General features: G+C 33.6%; 1 protein-coding gene and 1 long non-coding RNA gene across 2 annotated transcripts in view; one reads left to right on the top strand and one right to left on the bottom strand.

The window, feature by feature from the left end:
- Positions 1–21,207, top strand: part of LRRTM4 (leucine rich repeat transmembrane neuronal 4) — a 705,057-nt gene that overhangs the window by 589,628 nt on the left and 94,222 nt on the right. The window lies entirely within an intron of this gene.
- Positions 14,755–21,207, bottom strand: part of LOC122215070 — a 29,438-nt gene continuing 22,985 nt past the window's right edge. Inside the window, exon 3 of the long non-coding RNA XR_006200221.1 lies at positions 14,755–15,042. This is a non-coding gene — a long non-coding RNA (uncharacterized LOC122215070). The remainder of the gene's footprint in view (positions 15,043–21,207) is intronic.

Below are 21,207 nucleotides of genomic sequence, written 5' to 3'. Positions count from 1 at the left end.
ATTTCCCAAATAGCCAAATATCTTGCAAACTTTCCTATTCTATGGGACACAGCTTCTTACTATTGGAAATTGACCAGAGAGCGGTTTCAGTTGTAACTTTCCTAGAAAAGTTTTAAAGCATTTCCATTCTAGATTACTACGTGAATTCTTCATATAACCAAGATTCAATTTAAGTTTTTTAAAAAATTTTTCTGGCTTTTACAATAATGTCTTAGGGTAATTTCAGTAATACAACAGTCGTATTAAATTACTTATTTTCTGGGGCGCCTGGGTGGCTCAGTCGGCTAAGCGTCCGACTTCGGCTCAGGTCATGATCTCCCAGTTCGTGAGCCCGAGCCCCGCGTCGGGCTCTGGGCTGACAGCTCGGAGCCTGGAGCCTGCTTCAAATTCTATGTCTCCCTCTCTCTCTGCTCCTCCCCTGCTCACGCTCGGTCTCTCTCTCCTTCAAAAATAAATAAAAACATTTTTAAAAAAATTACTTATTTTCTACATAGTATACCAAATAGAGACTATTCTGCATTAATTTTTATTTTTTAAATTTCTCCTTCTCATATTTAGTTCATTATATTTTTAGGGAGATGAGTTTTTCATCTGTGATATATGCTGAAAATATTTTCTCCTTGATTATTTTGGTTTTTTGCCTTTATTTACTTTTTTTGTGAAATTTTTTATCAATTTAATCAATACATTCCATTTTTGTGTTCAGATTTTAAGTCATATGCAAAACTTTCCCTATTACTAGTTTATAAATTAATCTATGTTTTCTTCTATTAACTATGCAACTTTTATTTGTTATATTTAGATATCTTATTCATTCTTATGTGAGGTAATAATGCAATTTCATATTTTTCCACAATGGTTTTCTGATTACCAAATACCTCCTGTGTAAAAAGTCCATATTTTCTCCAGTGATTTCAAATGCCACCTTTATCATACACTAAATATCCATTTGTACATGGATTTATTTTTCCTTGAATCAATTTTAAATGTTCTTCAAGTATTTTATTTTTTGCATTGCTATAATAAATTTGATTTACTCTTCCAATATTTTAACTAGATCTTATTCATATATAAAGCTTGTTCATTTCATAGTCTGCCTCCTAATGGAATGTTATTTTTTGTGTTAATCTTATCACTGATTCTCTAGAGCAAGGGTCAGCAAACTTCTGAAAGAGCCAGATAATAAATATTTCAGGCCTTGTTGACAATGCGTTTCCTGTCACAACTATTTAATTCTATTGCTGAAGTGCAAAATTAGCCATAGACAATAAATACATGAATCAATAAACATGGCTGTGTGTGAATAAAACTTAATATATAAAAAAACTTATTTTACAGAAATGATGGCCAGCCCATTGACTATAATTTGCTGACCCCTACTCAGGATAAGATTGCCAATAATAGTATTATGCTGTCTGGATAAACAAATGTTTTTATCTTTTTTGCCCACTTACTACAACTCTTAATAGTTTTTGTTTTGTGGTATCTGTTCATTTTGTTTTGTCTTTTGTCTGAATGTGTTCTTTAACACCTCCAATGTAGTATTAAATACTAGTAGGGATACTGGACATCCTTGCCTTTTGTATCTCCTCAGTAGGAATGCCCCTAGTGTTCTCTAAAAAGTAAAATGCTGGCTTTAGGACTAAGGCATAAAGTTTTTACTGCGTAAAGCAAGTATTTATCAATTTCTATTTTGGTAAGTGTTTTAATCAGAGATAGGTATTGAATTTTATAAAAGATCTCTTCAGGGACACCTGGGTGACTCAGCTGGTTGAGTATCCGACTTCAGCTCAGCTCATGATCTTGCGGTTAGGGAGTTTGAGCCCCACATTGCGCTCTCTGCTGTCAGCGCAGAGCCCGCTTCAGATCCTCTCCCTCTTTCTGCTCCTCCTTCACGTGCATGTGAGCTCGCTCTGTCTCTGTCAGAAAAAAATAAAATTAAAAAAAAATCTCTTCAGCATCTACAGAGATAATCATGATTTTTCTGTTTAGATCTGTTAATGTAGCAAAGTATTTCAAGGATTTTCAAATGTTAAACTGTTCTTACATTCATAGGATAAATCCCACTTGACCATGATGCATTATTTTGTGTGTATGTGTGTGTGTTTTGCTAATATTCTATGTAGGAATTTGCATCAATATACATAAGTGAGATTGGTAATTTTATGTATGTGAGTATGTGTGTATGTATAGGTTTGGGTGTTAATGTTAGCTTTGCTTCATATAAAGAATCTAGATGTGGGGTGCTCAGTCAGTTAAGTCTCTGACTCTTGATTTCGGCTCAGGTAATGATATCAGGATTCATGGGATCGAGCCCCATGTCAGGCTCTGTGCTGACATCATGGAGTCTGCTTGGGATTCTCTCCCTCTCTCTAAGCCCCTTCTCTACTGGCTCTCTTGCTTTCTCTCAAAATAAATAAATAAACACTAAAACAAAAATTTTAAAAGAAGAATCTAGATGTTACCCTACATTTTTATGCTCTGGGCAAATTAAAATAGCATTGTGATTATAGTTTCTGAAAATTTGGTTGAGTTTCCTTGTAAAACTGTCTGAAACTGAAAATTGTTTGCATAGAGTATTCTGTGAGGCTTTTCTCCTTTCCAACAGCTGAAATTCTTGGATTCTTTTTTTCTTTTTTTCTTAATGTAATTTTGTAAGGATGTCATCCATTCTTTTGTTTACTTTGAAAATTCCTTATCATTTTCTGGACAAGCAATAATAGGTGATTTTTTTTGGGCAGGAGTGAGTGGTTGTGTTGATTTACAATTTTTTGGAGAGCCTCTCCTGTTACTTAAGTAGTTGTTTTGTTGTATTCAGCAAACTTCTTGGCAGGAAGTTGTTGGAAAGGGATTGGCATGTTCTCTGACTTTATGATCCTTTTTTTATTTCTGTAGGATCTTTAATTTCCTTTTTTGTTTCACCAAAAATCTCAAAGGGCATTTCAAATCATGCCTCCTTTCACTTCATTCTTTCTCTTTCCCTGAAGTGGTTCCTTAAGACAGCCATTTTTGTTCCCTTGAAATTGCAAGACTTCTTGTATTCTCAGTAGTCATTCCTCTGACCCATCCATCTCAGATCTGTTCTGGATCCTCCCCACCAGGGTGCATTGCTCTCTTTCTGGGAGTGATTTCACCTGTGTTCTTCCATTGTTAGACCTTGCGGCTCTCTTCTCTGAGTCTCTGCCTAATCCTCTTTTCTGGAATGCAAGTCAGAGTTGGCTCTGCTTAAGTTATTTATTGCCATATTTCTATATAAATTGGACTTTGTAGCATTATCTTCCTACCAACTACATTTTGGTATGGATTATGGTCCTATTTTTGTTAATATTCATGTTTTTGTAAAGTTTGGTTGGCTGCCATTGCTGCATGGAAACATGGATATTCTCTACTATTGTTTTGACAGTTGTTTTCATATATACATAATTTAAAAACTTTTCTCTATTTCCTTCAGGGGTTTATTTTGTCAAGGTATAAATCCTCACCATACGTTAACATATTGGAAAGTATTAACTGTGTCTGAGGAAATAAGGACTTGAAACATTCTAAAGTAAATGTAATTAACATTGATAGGATGTATGTCCACCTTTGGCCTCTGAAACAACTTTCGATAATTATATAAATCATGCTTAACCATGATGTTAGAAGTTGTAGACTAGAATAGTAAGCTGGTCAGTACATAGTATCTTTTTTCCCTCACTTCACTTGTGAGGCTTTGGCTCATCCCCCTTTGAAATTTTAATTTGTGGGAGTAATAATCTATGAAGTAAACACATTAATGGAAGCAGAATCATGAGACCTGGATTCTACTAACCACTCAGGGCTAGACAACTAGTTATGTGGCCTTCATATCATGAAACTTGGCCTTCTCAGCATAAAATATTTAGGCTGGTATGGTGGGATGATGAAATCCACTCCAAGAGTCTAAGGGTCCATCTTGCTTTTGGTAGTGTGTATGCTACGATTAGTCCTTTTCATTGATCCCAGATGGAACATTCAGCAGCAAATGACCTCAGATCTTTTATCTCTTGACAGAATGACAGAACTCCCTGAATATCCCTGTAGCCATCCATCTAAGAGCAGGTCACAGAACAGAATGCCTGAGGTGAACAGTGGTTCGATAACTTTGGCCATGGTTTGCACATTCTTGAATGCTCCCTGCAATCATTCTATCTTAATCTCTCTCTTTTCTCTCTCCCACCCCTCTTTCCCTTTTACCTGTTTATTTTCCTCTCATATATGAAAGAAACGCAAAGAAGGTGGAAGCAAGTATAATTTTTCTGCTGTATTATTTAAACATCCACTAAGAATGTGGTGGGGGCCACTGCTCAGATTAAAGTATCATCCTTTTGCTGGCCTGCCACCTTGCTAATTGGATCATCAATTAACCTGAACTTCCATTTGCTTCAATCAGTATCCTTGGATCTTTGAAGTCAAATTATTTTTATGTATCTGTTGCTAGGTTTCCAGTCTATCTTCATCACCTTCATTTCTTCAATTCACATAAATCAAATACTAAACACTAATAATCTTTAAGAATCATGAAATTATTGAAAGTGATAGTTTATTTTTCACTTTAATCCCATTGAAAATGAAAGACATATTTCAAGCAGAAGCTCTCTTCATTTCTTTTCTAGAAGACTTTCTCATTTTTTTTTTCTATAAGACTGTGCACACAAAAAGCAATATGTTTACTGTATATAAAATTTTTTATTCCTCAAAATCAATACCTGGTTTCTCAAACTAAGCTGCCTCTAGCTAAGAGGTTTGTGGTGAAACATTTTCAAGACTAAAATCAAAACCTTAGTTTTAAACACAAGAGCAAAATGTGTTTAAAATAACCTTATTAATTTTAAATCAATTTCATAGTTAATCTAACCAAAGCAAAGGTCAAATGTTCCTACCTCACCTCCATGAAAAGGTAGTAGATAGCTAGCTAGCTAGTTAGATAGATGTCATATTACAAATTCGATTTTTGATAAAAGTGTTTTTGTTGTTGTTTGTTTCTTTGTGTTTGTGTGTGTGTGTGTTTTCTGTTTTTTTGTTTGTTTGTTTTGTTTTGTTTTTGCCTGTTTGATATTGTCTTTGTAATTCAGAGTTAAAATGGAGGTGTTACTAAGGGATAGTTAAGTACATAGGCTTCGTAAAGAAAAAAAAATACATTGTTGAAATATTATCTTCCTGACATACCTTAATTGAGAATTTAGCTTCACATTCTTTCCCTTAAAGAAGAGAAAGCAGAATGTGTTAAATAAAGTAACTAAGCATCAAATATTTTATAATCACTAACTTGACTTAATCAACAAATTGTAAAAAAGAAAAATCATTCTTTGGACATGGCAACCAAGTGTTAGATGCAAAAAAATGAACATTATTTCTCCATAGTAGCAAAAGAAAAGTACTGAAAAAAAAATCAATATGACAAAAGAAAAACAAAAAATGAAAGGAAGCAGTGGTCCCAACTAAAATATAGAAAAAACTATTGGATAATTAAAATGAACTTTGAAATTGAATAGAATTTGAAATGGAGGTGATACTTCTGATTGATGAAGATAATTACAAAGCATCTATCATCTCAACAAATGAGAATTCCTTTCTTAATTTCCTTGCTAGAAATAAGCTAAACTATTTTTAAGTCTTAAATATATTTTATTAATATGGAAAGATATGCATACATATTGAGACACTAAGTCTTGCCATCCGTAGGGGATAATTCTTAAATTTTAGAATACGAACTTTCAGATATATGTGTATGATGATGTGTTGGAGCAAGATATATATTACCTTTATATGTTATACATTATATAATTTTAAAATACACATATATGTATAATTTTTATGCCAATAATATACTTCTATAACATAATTTAATTACCTATTAGTATGACATTAGAGAAATTATGATACAATTGAAATAATGCAATCTCTGATATTGAACTTCAAGACTATTTCTTTTACTTCATTATTATTCTAAGAATACATTTGAAGCAAAATTACTTCTTCTTAAAAATTATTTATTTTTATATATTATATATTTATATATTATATTATATATATGCAGTGACCATGGAGGAAAAAAGGAGACATGCCTTTGTGTGTATATGTATATATGTATATATATATATATATACACACACATGCATGTGTACACATACATAGGAGAATATTAAGGCTTCCACTTGATAATTTAGGCAGTATCTTTTTTCTTTATTCGTCTTGGCAATTTGACAGGCAAATTGTAGCACATCATTATTTTAGGTCACATTCCATTGACTAAGTAATTTAATTATTTTATTTTTCATGTTTTCCTCAGCCATTTGAATTTCTTAACTTTCAATAACATGTGCATTTTCTAATTTTATCTCCTATTGTATTTCATTTATATGTTATATATGTTGTATGTGTGTGTATACACACAAACATCATGTATACAAACTCATAATATGTAAATATATATAACGTATATGCTTTTATGATGTGTGTATATGTGTGTATAAACAAACGGTATTTAGTGTTTGTCACTTTGTAACTGTTTTGGATTGATAGTGCTGTTTGTCATATATTTACATCTATCCTGTTTTTCTTTTTATTATTCCCATTGTTGTGAGGCTTGAAAGAAAATTCCCCTGTATGCACACTAAAAATACTCAATTAAGGATCACAAATTTTGATTATTTGATGCATTTACTTTCACATTACACTTCTACTCTCTTGAATTTATTTTGGCATACAATAAATACGAGAGAATTATTTCCTTTCCCATTTACAGAGTTAAAAGTTAATTCAAAACCAGTTTTAATTACTTACATTTTCTATATGGGAAAGTATTTGCTTCCCTGTATATCTTTCTTTAATTTATATTTCTTTTTTTTTTTTTTTTTTTTTTTTTCAACGTTTTTTATTTATTTTTGGGACAGAGAGAGACAGAGCATGAACGGGGGAGGGGCAGAGAGAGAGGGAGACACAGAATCTGAAACAGGCTCCAGGCTCCGAGCCATCAGCCCAGAGCCTGACGCGGGGCTCGAACTCACAGACCGCGAGATCGTGACCTGGCTGAAGTCGGACGCTTAACCGACTGCGCCACCCAGGCGCCCCCTTTAATTTATATTTCAATTCATATATCTCTCTCTACATTCTGGTGTTAGCAGTACAGTTTTAAAAATAAATAATTGTGATGCAATAATAATACAATGGACGTCTTCTTTTGCTACTATTATTTGAAAGATTCTGAAATATACATTTGGACTTATAGACAAATGGAAAAATTGATGTATTAAGTTCAAAATTTTTCCTTAAGATGGCAGATCAGTTTTGATGGAATTGGTGCCCTTCTTGTGTTGAATCTTCCATTTAGAGATAGTGTCTTATAGTAATAAGAGATTTTTATTTTATTTTATTATTTTAAATCTATCAGAAATAAGACAGTTTTTCTTGTAAATATCCTACACAGTAGTGTTAACATTTTTATAAGGTATTTAATATTTTTCTCTGCAAAATCTTCATTTTCTAAATGACTATTTTAAGTATCTAGGAAAGTTATTTTGTGTTTTAATTTTTGGAAATGACCTTCTTTACAAACACTCTATTAAGTGCATAGGTTTTTTAAAAATTTTCCCTTGAGCTTTCCAGGTAGTAGAATATATTTTCCTGAGTTAAAGATGTGTCTCCTTTTTTTCTCCATACTCAGTCATAATCTCATTTTTCATTCCATTGCATGAGGTACGGCAAAGTTTCATAACAGTGCTGATCATGGGAGTCAATACTTATACTTGACTGTAAAAAGAACACCTGTAAAACTGAAGTGTTTAGCCCAAGTTCAATAGAGATTTGAGCTAATCCATGTAACCCAAGATATTAAATTAAAAAGTGTGTATCTTAAAGTTTTGGAGTATTTATCATTTGTGGTGAAGTCTCAGTAGTGTTTGTGACTCCAATGCTTAAGACTGTTCCTCATTAAATATTAAATAAATATTGCCATTTATTTGAGGTAATCCCTTATCACAGTAGGGAAAAAGTATAATTTTTTATTTCCTAATATTCTTTTTTTTTCTCTCAATTATTCTTAGCTTTGTCTTTCTCTGCTTTGCTCTGATTTTTTTTTCAGGATATTGACTTTTCTCAAATGTCTTTTCTTTTAACCTTTGGTGTGGTCAATTATGTTGAACAGTTTTTATAATTTAGAAATGGGTCATATTTATTCATAGTGTACTCTATTTTTCAGTTTTTTGGAGGGTGCTATTTTTGTTAAGTTTATTTATCTGAGTTGTTGCTAACCTGAGAAATCTGAGACTTCTGCTTTGTAATCTGGAAAAGTTTATATACAAAATTATTAGTTATTAGTTGAAACTGCCTGTGTAATTTCCACAAAATCCCCACAGGCTTGTGATATTTTCCTTTTTTGTGTGTGTGTGTTTTTTTTTTTTTTTTGGTTTTTTGTTTGTTTTTGTTTTTGCAGGGAGGGGAAGAGGGAGTCAAAACTCCTCTCCTGCTTATCAGTCAGCTCAAATCCTTCCTGTCTTGTGTTGTTGATTTCATTAGCATTAATTGAGCTGACAGTGGTGGGCAATGAGTACACACAGAAGTTAAGATGCTGTTGCTGCCTTTTACAGGTTATGGTTTACTAGGGGAAGACCTTACTTTACAAATCACCATTCAATATATTTTTAAATGCGTTTATTTCTTTGTCAACATTCATGCATATTAGAGAAAGTCTGATAGTTGAAGTGAATTTTTATTTTAAATAAAAGTAATATTTTGTGATAATTATGGAAAAGTTGTAGAATATGGAGAGTTAATGAGGGAAATCAATCATACTCCTCCTATCCAGAGAAAACTACTATTAACATTTTAGCATATGTCTTTGTAGTCTTTTATCTGTGCTCATTTTATGATCATACATTCTATATACATAGAATTTTATATACTGCAATTCTGGTTACTTTTACATTACAAGCATTTTTCTTTGCCATCAAAAAGATTTTGAAAGCATAATTACTGTATAAAATTACATCCTGCATGTGCACAATAATTTTCTTAAGGTGCCCACTTGGGTATTTAAGTTGTTTACAATTTGCACTTTCACGGACATCTTTATTCACAAACATTTATCCACTTCTTACATTACTTCTTTAAAACAGATTACAAGAAGTAGAATTAGTGGGTTAAAAGTCTCAACATTTTAAAAGCTTTTAGTACATATTGCCAAAGAAGAGAAAAACTATGTTGGTTCCTGTTCCTTTTTCTCCCTCATGCCCAAGGTTTATTTTATATGTTGTTATATACATAATTACATATACGTATACACATATATATATAATTGTAATTATACTTTATATACAACTTTACATTCTACTACTTTGACCTAACAAAAGCATTTGTTGCATAGTATCATACACTATATATAAATCTATTAATAGACATTCAATAACCTTTGGATATAATTATAGTTTATTTAAACATTTGTCTATCATTGAAATTTAATCTATGTGCAATATTCAGCATTATACATAATGTAATTCTTGTGTATTAAAGCAGACCTTCTTGTAGTTATGATTCGGTTTTGAAACTTTTGACTTTTTGTTTGCTAGTAGGGATCTCCTCTTCTCCCAGTTCCCCTACCCCAATCATGCACATCGCGTCAGGTTAATTAACTTTTTGATTGGGTTCATTTGAATCTGGCTCTCAAATTGTAGCTTAGTCTGTCAATTTAGCACTGCCATTCCTTCCTTTTAAATGAATATATAATGTTGCTGCTAAAACGACCTTCCAATGGCCGTTTTACATCTAAGTGACTTTGATAAAGTTTTTATCATGAAGAAAATAAAGTTTCTAAAAGGAATAAAATAATAGTTTTTATATTTCTGAACTAAACATAGAAATAATTAAATTCTGGTTTAATATTAGATTGTAAAGCACAGAGGTAAGACATTTTTAGTTTGAGCTTTTAACTTTGATTTAAAATTCTAATAATCCTAGGTATTATTTTACACTTCACCCTAAGTACAATAAATACCATGCAATTATGAAGTGTCGAGTCTTTAGTTGATTAGCTATTGTTCATAAAGGTAAAATAGTCACCAATTCCTGAAAAAAATTTTTTTAGAAAGTTAAGCAACAAAATAATTTAAAAGTGGACTAATTGCTTTAAAAATGTATAAACTCTTCCTTTTTAAAGTTGCACAAAAATTATGAATATGTTAACTAATAAAACATCAGTTTCCAACCAACTTGTATAGAGTATTAATTAAACTTTTTTTCTTAATGTTTATTTTTTTTGAGAGAGAGAGAGAGACGAAGAGTGAGCAGGGGAGGGGCAGAGAGAGAGGGAGACACAGAATCTGAAGTAGGCTCCAGGCTCTGAGATGTCAGCACAGAGCCCAACCTGGGCCTCGAAGCCACAAACAGTGAGATCATGACCTGAGCTGAAGTCAGACGCCTAACCGATGGAACCACTCAGGCAACCCTAGAGTATCCATTTAAAATTGAAGGAAATAAATGAAATCATCAAAACCCCTTTTTAAAGAAGCAGAGCAGACAGAAACTATACCAAATAAAATGAAATTACCTTATAGCTCCTTTATTTTTTATTTTTTAAGCTTATTTATTTATTTTGACAGAGAGAGAGAGAGAGGCAGGGAAAGGGAGAGAGAGAATCCTAAGCAGGCTCCGTGCCATGATGTAATTGACTGTGTTTTGAAGGAAGCAAAGTAGGATGGGAAGCAGGGAGAAAGAGAAAGAGCATGGGGGGTGATGTCCAACTTTGCACATAAGTATTGCTTAAAAACATCTGAGGCAAATATAAAAAATTGTAAACATCATATATTAATTTTGAGTATCAGAAAGGGAGATATTCATTATCCTTTGTAGTTTTTTTTCATACTTTTATCTATGGAGAAGGAAAACTAAATGTCTTATAATGTAATGCCTAATAGAGATACTTCAGCAAAAACAGTATTCATTCCAATATATTTGCCAGGCTTTTAGCTTGCAAAAATTATGTAACAATTCTCTAATCTTAATGCAAGAAGGCAAGGTTTTAGGTAGTCCTGTGCTTCTGGAACCCAGCATTACATCTGGTACTTTGATAGCTTTTATCAGTATCTTTTCAATGAACAGGTAGTGTAAACGAACGTTAGTTTAAAATAACTTATATCATGATTTAACAGAAATCAATCTAAATCTTGCTCATTTCTTGGAAACAAATAAAAAAAACCAATTCCCTTTCTCTAAAATCTTTAGGCATGGTGTGTTCTTTACTCTGTGTGTGTGTGTGTGTGTGTGTGTGTGCGTGCGTGTAATTCTCACCTCAAGGGAAAACACCAATTAGACTTGATTAGAGAGTAGATTCCTTAGGGACAGCTGGAGAAAAGCTCATTAAATTCAATTCTTGTAAAGATGGCAACAAATTGAAAGATTTTTTTTTTTCATGTAACTGGTATCCCAAGTCTGTAAATACTCTCACTGACTGTGTTCCCTTGCAGGCACCCCTCTAATGAAACACACATTTTTAACTACATGCTATGACAAAATTCAGCAGAAATAAGAGTTGCCTGTGGCAATTGCCTATAATCCCAAAATGTTTTCTTACCTTTGGAAGAATAATTTCCATTGAGGATACAAAGTGACCAGCAAGATCTGGCAAGTCATGGGAGGAAACATATCTCAACCTTTATAAAGATTTTCATATTATAAGTGATTGACAGCAGTAGTCAATTAGGATAAAGGATGGCTTTAGAAAATATGGAAAAACAGGCAAAGGCTTGAATCAGTTTTTTTCCCTAAGATTTGCTAGTCATCAAAATTCATCTTTCTAATTCCCTGTAGCCCCACTAACTAGAATGACAAAATGAATGGAAATGCATCTTACTTAACTGATTCATTCATTCACTCATTCACTTATAATTCACAATATATTCCAACAATGTATTGCAACCAAATATGTCAGATATGGGATAGATATGACCTCCTGGCAATTTAAGGACCAAAAATAAACCAGTATGTAGTCTGAAAGGAATATGAAACACGACTATGAGAGGTTTATGTAAATTATGGAGAAGTGTTAAGGAAGGAGAAAATATTGAAAAGTATTAAATAGGGAGCACTATTTCTCATTAAAGGGCCTTGAAGAAGTCAGAATGTGGTAGGAATTGGCTAATGACTGAGGCAGACATATCTTTTACTATCTCTTAGGCTTTACTGTAGGAATACTGATCTACCTTCTTTAAGGCAAATACATGTTCATTGTGTATATGTCATTAAAACAACAAGAACAACAACTGTATCCTTTAGTGAACATGTGGCTGTTTTTACCTGTATGCTTCTTGGCTCATGTAGAAGCTTCCCATTTCTGCCATTGTGCAACAGAAATTGTGTACATAAAAATAATTCCTCAAATGCCACTCCAACAGAAAAATGAACCAGGGATATTGGGAGACAATAGGCGGATGAGAAATGGTATCAGATTAAGAAATGTGAATTATTATAATAGATACATGATAAATATATGAAGAGAATATTTTATCTTCATCATATAACTGTAACATGAGAGCTGATGCTGTCACCTAAAGCAAACTTTAAGAAATAAACTATATCCACTCTTAACATTATTAATCATTAATCGTTTGAAAAAAGTAATTTGGTAGTAGCATCAAAAGCCTGCTTCTAAGAATTTATTCTGAGAGTATCATCAGAAATAGAGATCAGGATCCCATTACAAGATTGACCACTGAATTGTCTAAAATAACAAAGCATTAGAAGTACCATCAATGACCAAGAAAAAAATAACTTGCTAAATAAATGATTGTTCATTCATGTGGTGGAATATTACAACAGTTGTTTAAAACCTTATTGTCAATATTTAATCATCATAAAATATATTCATAATTTTATTATGCATTAAATTAGGCCATTCATTCATCCATTCATTTACCAAAAGTGAATTTCTATTTTAACCTGTGGCCAGCTCTTTGACTATTTGGGGAGTACAGTGGTGTGCAAGACATTGTCTTTGCCTTCATGAGAATTATAGTTTAGCTATGAGATTGAAGAATCAAGCAATCTAAATGTGATACTGTGTTAATAGAGAAGAGCAAGATACTAGAAGAACACAATAGAAATTGGGGAAAGCAAAACTTCTTGAGTCAAAGTGAACTTTGCTTGTCAAGACTTCCTCAAATGTTGTCTAAGATAAGACAAGAAAATGAGCAAGATCTGAGCAATGAGAGAATATTTGGATGAATTTTCTAGGCAGAGGAAACATTATATGCCAATGTCCAAAGGAAAAAAAAAAAAACACAGACATTTCCTATACAGTATAATTTGAATTTTCTGTAAAGTACTCTAACATACTAAGAATCATTCTCTCTGGAAAGGAGGAGATTTGGTTGATATAAATAATTTCCCCTAAATTTTAAGTTTTTGATTAAATCTTATTTATAGTAAATATGATTTGCCATTAAATTAGGAAAAATTAACCTTATAAATTTTCAAGAAATTCAAATGATCAGAGGAGGCTGACCTTCAGAAGAATTAATCAATACTTAAATTTATTCTGTACACTGTTCATGAATTCTCTTGTGTTTAAATACATTAGCATCAAGATCAGGATATCAATCTATCAACCTGTTTCACATGCCTCACCTATTAAAATTTGTGACTTCAAGCAGCATACCTTGATGATTAACAATAAGGTCATATGGTAAAATGTTACCCAGCAGCACACACTTGTCTCACACATGCCAGGGTCACAAGACTATCACAGAATTTAAAGATGGGGCAAAGTGTTAGTCTAATTACCTACTTGAATTCCACAAGAAAAATCAATAATTGCTCAGAGAATTTGGCTTTTTTTTTTTCCAAAGGTGGCTTTACAACAAAGCTCTAACTGGCAAGATGAAGGGGAATGCAGCTGTGTCTAGAAGGGCTCTGGGTCTGAAAGTACTAACCAAACTACATAATTTTCTCCCAGTGTGTTGCAAATAGATTTCCTCATGTCTTGAAAACTTACGATATTTGAATTTTCTTCTTAAATCGAAAACACATATTATTTCTATTGTTAACATCAGCACCAACATCTACAAAGACAGATTTTGGGGAATCTTCTGTGTCATAAATTACTATGTATTTTGCTGGCATTGGAGGAATATGAGACATTGTTCCTGACTTTAGGAAGTTTTCCTCACTTAGAAGGGCATATTAAGGAGAAAAGCTATATCTGTGCACCCACCAGCAGTATCGCTAATATGTTTTACGTGCTGTGTAAGTGATACAAACAGTAAGTTCTTAGGGAAGGCAAATGAGGCTGAACTATATATGGGTGCTGGAGGTCAGAGATAGCCTCCAGAAGGTGTCACTTGAGTAATTCAAGAAGGGGAAATGTACACAAGTAGAGAGTGACATTTAGAAAACCACTTTGTTGTGATCAAAGACATCTTAGAAAGTAATTGTAATTTTCTTCTATTATTAATTCCATTTTTATAATTGCTCTTCATAATTGCCTAATTCTTTTTATTATCATTTTAATAGAGGTTACACGAATCTGATTTTAATCTATCCTGAGGATCAAAAAAATTGTAAGTTTCCCATAGCAGTTACGTTACTTTGATTGTGGACAAGACTTATTTCCTTTAAGTACATATTGCTATTTTATACAGAAGCAAAATTATATTAGTTATATGTTGCTGTATAACACATTATCTCAAACCTAGCAACTTAAAACAACACGTATTTATTGCCTCACACTCTCTGTGGGTCAGGAGATCAGGTGTTGCTTAGTTGGGTCCTCTTCTTCAGTGTTTCTCACAGGCTTCAGTCAAGGTGCTGACCTGGCTGAGGTCTCATTTGAAGATCTGACTGAGGAAGAATCCTCCTGCAGGCTTACTTGCATAGGTATTGACAGCATTAAATTTCCTGTGAGCTGTGTGACTGGAGGACTGAATTCCATGCTGGCTGTTGGAAGTAACCTTCAGTTCCCTGTCACCTGGGCCTCTCCATAGGGCAATTCATAGCATGACAGCTAGCTTCATCAAAGCCAAGAAGGGAGATAGTCTGTTAGCAAAACAAAATTTATAGTTATATGTAATATAATCAAAGGAATGATATCCCATTAACTGCTGTATTCTGTTAGTTAGAGGCAAGTCACAGTTCCTGCCCATTTAGTAGGAGGGGGTTATACAAGGCGTGAGTACCGAGAAGCAGAGATCTTTGGGGAGTTATCTCAGAGTCTATCTACCGCACACATTTATGTATTTTATATGCTGAAGTGAAATGCATATTATGGCATAAACACAAGATTCTTAATTCAATACATGTGATTAATTTAGGTATTCTTGACTAGAAGATGTGTAAGACTAGATTGCTATGCTAGTTTCTGGTTAAAAGTAGACTATAGTCTAAACTCTAGATGCTCTGCTAACTACTATACAACGTTAGTCAAATCCTCAACTCCACCTATGCCAGTTCCATTATCTATAATATCCAGAGATTGGACTACAAAGCATGTTAATGTTAATATTTTATTGCTGTACATCACACACTAATATGAAGCTTGAAGGTGAGTTTGGCAAAAGGGTTTTTTAGTACTTCTTTTAAGTGGAAGATCATTTTCTACTTTAGCAACTCTACTTGATATGAAACTTGGGACAATGTTTGCTATCTATAGCACATAATATACCATTTTAAAATACAGGTGAACATGCTGGTGCAGCATTGATTTTTTTCAAGATTTTAGGATCTATGTTTGTTGTATTATGTTGCCACCTAAGAGCATAGTCTGTAAGATGTAGAACTCTGCAAGCATAACCAGTAATGTCTCTGGATGAATTCAGAGAATGAAGTTTAATACAAAGCAGGACAGTTAAAATGTGCTTTATTGTATAAATTGTGTATATAGGCATTTCCATGTGTGGTACCCTGATATCTTACCATTGGACTATCAGTGTTCGTGGAACACTTGTGTATGGTGATTACATTTATATAATAAACATAGTTGTGCCATAAACATTCAATTTCCATGGCATTATAGACATGTTGACCAACTTTATTCCCAGTAAATTTTCTTGACTTTTCCTGCTGAAGACAATCACTTGGGAAGGGGAGAGGTTTAACTTAACGTAAGTCTGACATGTGAACAAATGGAGAAAAATAAAAGCTCTGAGTGATAGAAAAGGAATAGACCTGCTACTCTACTTAGCAGTAGAAGCAGAGATGCTGGAAAGTATTCATTCACCCGCTGCATACCTGCACTTGTTACAGAACATTTCTCAAGAGTTTCATCTTTTTTTTTCCAAAGGAAAATGTTTCATCCAAAAGATTCCAGTTTTTTCTTTTGGGAAACTCTGAGCATGGAGTGTTCTCCTTCGCTCAGGTGATCTGACTACGCTCAGGTGATCATTCAACAATTCACAGGACGTGGTGAGAGATGCCAGAGAGGGTTATAATATCTCTTATTGTGAGACATAGCCATATAATCCTTTTGAAAAGACCTTGTCAGACTACTCAGCAAGTCCACAGATCCAAGTGCAAACTATATATTCTTCCTGGAGAAGGCAGTAAAAGGCATTGGTATGCAAAAATGCTGAGCAAGCAGGAAACACTGGAGGACTCCAGTAGGATATAAGATCATATGTCTTTTGGTGAGAAAAGGATCCTGGCTACTAGTGAGCATTAAAGATCTCAGGATACTTCTCCCAGGATGGGACTGTTAATCTATATGTTCTGGCAATATTCCAATTTAGGTAATTGTTTTCTGCCTTCCTAAATCTCTTTTTCCTTTCCATTTATATTGAAAATGTCTCACTTTCTGTCCTAAATGGGTTACACTATTGCTCACCTAGAAGGGCATGTTATAAGAGAATAAATGTAAATTTGTGTAAAATGTCAAATAATGTGCAAGTTCGTAATACTATTATCTTGATCAGTACTATTGTTAATTTACATATAATTTTCTCCTAGAGTATTTTCTTATTCTTGGCTATTATTTTAGTTTATGGCCTTCTTTCAAATTTTCACATAATCTTATGGTATAATTCTCAATCTTATTTCCTAAGATAAATTCATTGTATCTTTAGTTATACTGTATCTCAATTTTAATAGTCTAAGTTTATTTATATCATACATAATAATGGCCGTGTTTTTACGTACGTATCTGGAATTGGCAGACATTTTTTAATGTTCCCCCAAAAGGTCTGACCTTTTTTTAAAAAAATCAATCATCTACCCTTTCCCACTTTTCATTCATTTTTCAAATCAGCCTCCAGATAAGCCAAACAGCATCCCGTGAGATTTCTTAGTTTTGCCTGTCTGTATTTGTAAGTTTAAGACAAGCTTAATATAAGAAATATATGAAACTGGTGACCAGCCTGTTAATACAATTTGAAAGACAAAGAGAACCCTCAGTCTCCTTAACCGGCTACTTGAAATTGTCTTCCTTACCTTAAGGTTTTATTAGTTTTTAAAATACAAAACCCCAGTGAGGTCAAGTAAAACTGTTAACAACTGCATATTGTGGTAGGGTTAAGTAAATTCCCCATCCTTTTCTGAAAGCAATTTTAAGAGGGTGGCCAGGAAAGGTATAATGAGAATACAGGTACTTGAGAATAGGGAAGGGACAAAAGGTAATTTAATGGGGTAAAAAAAACAAAACAACAACAACAACAAAAAAGACGGCCCAGAAAAATCTTCAGAATGATCAGAGATCTTCATCCTCTTTCATATGGGTCTGACTCAGTTTAAATTTTTATGCTTTACTCTATTTAAGTGGCCAGGCTCCCTCCTACATATAACCTATTGCAAATCTACTGGATATATTTTTATGTTCTTAGCAATATTTCCACATAGAACTAGACAATATAAAAATAGGTTGAACTTCCTTAAGTTGAGTGAAGGCTACGCCAGGCTTTTTTATTCTGCTAAAGCCTTTCTCTAACATAATCCTAAAATAGCCCTGCAAAATTGCTGATAGATCCGTGGGAGTTTAATGCATGTATTTGAAGGAAAAAAATTAACCATGTACAGTGTACAAAGAACATTCTGATTGAAAGGTGCTATATAAATGAGAGATATTTTTTCTTATTCTGTTCACACTCAAAAAAAAATTTGTTGAAAACTGACCGTGGCATATGTCTATAGATAGAAGATATTGAAATTTTAATAAATGTGATTCATACTTGTGTAGGAGTATAGTCTGGGTTAAATATGATACCTCCATGAGCCTCTAATTTAACCAAGCAAAAAATAATAATATCAGAAAAAAACAAGCTTTGTTTGGAGATTTAGGGATGAGAACCTACTTCTAAAAGCTTACTAGGTTGATATAGAGTTATAGAACTCAACTGAGTTCAGTTGAAAAAAAAAATCTTTAATTCCATCTGATGACTATAATCTTTTCCTGACTTAGCCTATGATATTCACATTATCCAGGATCCTAATATCCCCTGTAGGACAGAACAACTGTGTCAACAGGAAATGTCTGACAACTGAGTAGATTCAGTAGGGCATTTTTGGTTAGGTTGGCAGTAAGAATCAATAAGTTCTTATGGACTTGATCTCTCTAGAAACTTCCAAAGCCAATTAAATCAATAAAGCCTCAACTCTATGTATCCCGGGACTTAAATGGAATTTCTATTCCTAAATGGAGTGAGAAGGATTGTGCATGTATATGTGTACATGGTGTATTGCAGGGAAGAGATATGTCCGGTGAAAAATATGTTCTATTCCAGACAACATGCCCCGTAATGCTAAAAACTGTAAATCAACAGAAGCAACCTATTTCACAAGGTGGGGCTAGTGCTTACCTATGAAAGGGGCACTGCCAAATAGGGGAAATCTTTGAGCAGTGATGGGAGTGTGTTATTTGTGGTTTCAGGACCACTGTAGCATCAGTTGTACATTAAGCTGATGGCAAACATTTCTTCAACTGAAAAATCCCTGAAGGATTTATTATAGCAGCTAACTTTTAACATTCATAAGAGGAAACAAACAAAAGATTAAAACAAACACACCTAGCATTTACACCAACTACATCCAGAGGAAGTCAACAGTGGAAGTATTTCCAGGATTTGGGCCATATCTCAGGTATTTTACCTTTAAATCTTTTATACCTGGAGTTATTTATGTCCAAGTTGTTTTGCAAACACAATCTGAAGGCCTTCACATTTGCATTCATTGGAAGAACGTGTTGCAAAGCCTCAAGGAAACCTGGCCTATAGACCTCACACTGCATCCTGGCACTCGCTGGTCAGTGGAGTCTGTCATTCTAGCTTGCTTGTGGACTGCTAGGACACAAAGAGATAAGACTTACTGAAAGTGATGTGACATAACATGACACACCAGTCAAGAATTAAAAAAAGATATTTTTAATTAAAATATCTAATTAAAAAATTAATTAAATTTAAAAAATTAAAAAAAAAAGATACAGTTCAGAGTTTTAAAAGTTTGCCTGTGGAAGGGAAATCTTTTAGATGTGTGTTAGAAAAAAATAAATAAATAAAAAGCTGAAGGGCCAATCCAAAACTGAAAGAGGAAAAAAATACAGTATCGATCCCAAAGCTGCTTGCTGAGTCATAAGGAAATTGAAATTGCTCTAAGGAAAGAAAGGTAACCAGCAGGGCTGATGAAAACCCTGAGGAAAATGTTCGAAATGAGATCACTGTATCATTATCATTCTGTGTTGGCGAGCGCTTCAAGACTTCAAAAAGGATGGTGGGAACTGAGATTGTTCCTCAGTGAAAATGCATACAGATAAGTTTAAATTAACTTCTGAAGTGTTCGGTGCCCCTCAAAGGGATTTAATGCCTACACTTAGGATAGGTCTTGTAGGGATGGAGGGAGGTAATTGGGATTCTTTGGCAAGAGCATCATCCTGCTCTGGAAGGAATAATATCCAGTGCTTCTGTTTTGTTTCCATTAAGGGATGGGACGTCGAATGGTCCTGAGACCCTTTCCCACCTGCTCCTTTCACTCCAGCTAAGTGAATTCTTGTGCAGGGTTTTTATTGATCACTCTGGTATTCTTCCAAATAATTTAAATGATTTCAATATAGGAATTTTGATATATAAAACATTTGTCCTAATGGGAAGTGGTATACTGAACTCTCAGTTTCTTACTCTCCAGGAATATGCAACGCGGCAGTCTTAAAGCATCTTTTATATGTTAAACAGGGTCATTGGATAATAACAGCTTACTCCCTTTTGTTTAAAGGTATAGCCTTTGTCTCATATTCAATCAGTATCTATGTTCTAAGCATGTGTATTTCTGCCTAACATTCCTTTAAAATAGGAAAATATCTTAGGGATCTTCTTGATTCTCAAATACTTAGATCTTAACTCTTAGCAGTTATGGGAGGGAGCTCAAAATCATGAGAGTCAAGATACTCAATGAAAAGTTTAGCCAAAAAAAACTGGGAAAACAAATGTCTTCAAATTAGGACTAAGTTTGATAAAAGGTTAATACCTTCTGTGATAAAGTGATGAAGATGGACAAAAACTGGGTACGGAATATAAAATGTTACATTGGAAAAGACGTTTTTTAATTTTATGAACTGTATTCAAAATGACCACTGAGCTAGGTGACCGTGCCCATCCCCTTCATCTTATGGTGCTGTTGGCATCAATACAATACGAGCCTTTGACTCATTTTTTTTTTTACTACCAGTGAATATCCAAAAGTGGCTTCTGCAAAGAGGACCCTAATATGTAATTAGTCAGTCAATTAATATTTATTGACTCCTTCCTCCATGAAGGTGGGTAGATGGTGAATATCAAGATGGACATGGTCCCTGCCCTCATAGAACTTATAATCTAAAGGTAAAGAAAGGATTTTAACACACACTGCTAAATAACTTCTTAAGACAACCAGTTTGCCAAGTACTACATGAGTATTGCTTGTGCTACAGCACAGTGTAGTGGGGTAACCTCAACCTTGGAATGAGGGTGGAGAATGTGTCAAGAACCCAGTAAAATGTTCTCCCACAAGACTATAAAGAACACAAGTAAGAATCAAGAGCTAGGGGGGATTATAAGCATCATCTGATACTGAAATCACTTCTTAAAAATCCCCAATAAATGGTTTTTAAATCTCTACATAAATAACTCCAGGGGTGAAAAAATGTTTACCTCCTGGGTATTTCATTCCATATTTGGCCAAAGTGAGAGCAACTTCTCTACATTCTGCCTTTTCATCTGTATCCCACCACTTTGAAAACAAATAGAATTA

The sequence above is a fragment of the Panthera leo genome, chromosome A3 (assembly GCF_018350215.1).
Source record: "Panthera leo isolate Ple1 chromosome A3, P.leo_Ple1_pat1.1, whole genome shotgun sequence".
In the NCBI taxonomy this organism is placed as follows: Eukaryota; Metazoa; Chordata; class Mammalia; order Carnivora; family Felidae; genus Panthera; species Panthera leo.
This window is presented reverse-complemented; position numbering and strand designations above follow the sequence as displayed.